This window comes from Xenia sp. Carnegie-2017, unplaced genomic scaffold, assembly GCF_021976095.1.
Source record: "Xenia sp. Carnegie-2017 unplaced genomic scaffold, XeniaSp_v1 HiC_scaffold_6, whole genome shotgun sequence".
Taxonomy (NCBI): Eukaryota; Metazoa; Cnidaria; class Anthozoa; order Malacalcyonacea; family Xeniidae; genus Xenia; species Xenia sp. Carnegie-2017.
In genome coordinates, this window is record NW_025813526.1 from 4,191,764 (window position 1) to 4,193,798 (window position 2,035).

The 2,035-nt window shown below is 28.1% G+C and overlaps 1 non-coding gene across 1 annotated transcript; it reads left to right on the forward strand.

Annotated features, from left to right (window-relative positions):
- The first annotated feature begins 1,408 nt into the window (after nt 1–1,408).
- Nucleotides 1,409–1,481, forward strand: Trnai-aau. Its single transcript has one exon. It is a non-coding gene; the product is annotated as a tRNA-Ile (tRNA).
- The last annotated feature ends 554 nt before the right edge of the window (nt 1,482–2,035 follow it).

The window sequence follows — 2,035 nt, forward strand, 5'->3', positions numbered from 1 at the left end:
TAATATCAAAATGTTTTGTATGTTTAATGTATTACTTGAACCTATATTGAAATTGAAAAAAGTCAACAAAAAGCCTTCTATTCGGCCATTCATTCTAGTTATAATATAACTAAACATTGATTGTTCGTGGAACCCACCTTGAAAAAAAATGTCTGTCACCTATATTTTCTACATCTACAAGTGAGATGAGGGCAACTATTCATACTAACATTGCTTAGATATATGGCATCAAAGTATTTTAATTACTTCCGAGATAATAATTTCTGGATATGAGCTAGCAGTGCACAATGTTTTGTAAATTAGTCGAATGTAAAGCCATATTTTAGCAATGTAAAATATAAATTTCTTGACAATATTCGTTAATGAAATTAAATTTCCAACATCAGTACCAAGTATATCAAAAAAGAAAATCAGTCAATCCCAGTGTCATCACTAGGATGTTCTAAATAGGGGTGAATATGTAACTGTCCTAGGGGTGAATATGTAACTGTCAAATCTTCAAATTTTTACACCATTTTGTAAAAATCTACTTGATAAAGCCATATTTATGTATAGTCTATTAGCTCAGTCGGAAGAGTGTTATGCTAATAATGCCAAAGTTGAGAGTTCGATTCTCTCACAGACCATTTCCTATACTGATAGTTTTTCAAAACTGGTTAATTTAAGTATCAATATTTATGACAGAAATAAACATTATTAAATGCCTTTTTTAGCTACAATTTTTTGAAATCAAATTTTCCTATCAAATTATAATTTAAAAAACTCAAGAAATATCCAAATAATTAATAAAAATAAAACTGTTGATGTCAGAATCATAAAGTGATACTTTAGACTCTGGAAAATTATAATAAAGAAAGAAATGCCACAAAGGGAATAAAACTTGTTTTATAATATCAAAATGATTTGTATGTTTAATGTGTTAGTTGAACCTATATTGAAATTGAAAAAAGTCAACAAAAGCCTTCTCTTTGGTTTTCATTCTAGTTATACCTAAAATTGATTGCTTGTGGAACCTACCTTGAAAAGAAAGTCTGTTACTTATATTTTCTACATCTACAAGTTAGATGAGGGCAGTTATTCATATTAACATTGCTCAGATATGTTGCATCAAAGTATTTTAATTACTTCGAGAAAATAATTTCTGAATATGGTCTAGCAGTGAACAATATTTTCTAAATTAAGTCGATTATAAAGCCATATTTTAGCAATTTAAAACATAAATTTCTTGACAATATTGGTCAAGGAAATTAAAGTTCCAACATCAGTACCAAGTATATCAAAAAGAAAATCAGTCAATCCCAGTGGCATCCCTAGGATGTTCTGACTAGGGTGAATATGTAACCGTCAAATCTTCAAATATTTATACCATTTTTGTAAGTATTTACTTAATATAACCACGTCAATGTCAGGTCTATTAGCTCAGTCGGAAGAGCGTGGTGCTAATAACGCCAAGGTCGAGAGTTCGATCCTCTTATAGACCATTTCCTATACTGATAGTTTTTAAAAATTGTTTAATATTAGTATCAACATTTATGACAGAAATAAACAGTATTTAATGCCTTTTTTAGGTTTACTTTCTTTATATTAAATTCCTCTTAAATTATAATATAAAAAACTTAAGAATTCTCAAATAATTACTAAGATAAAACTTTTAATGTTGGCAAGATAAAGGGCATTTAGGTTGTGAAAAAGTTTCATGAAGAAAAAGTTCCACAAAGGCATCAATAAAACTTGTTTTATAATATGAAAATATTTTGTCGTTTAATGTAATAGTTAAACCTGTATTGAAAGTTAAAAAGGAAACATAAATCCTTTTATTTGGCTTTTCATTTTAGTTATAATGTATATAAAAATTCATTGCTCGTAGAACCTACGTTGAAAAAGAAAATCTGTCACTTATATTTTCCACATCTACAAGTTACATGGTTTTAGATATATATAACACAATTGCTTCTCAGACAATTTTTGTATATGACCTGGCAGTGCAATGTTTTGTAAATTATTTGATGATAAAGCCATATTTTAGCCATGTAAA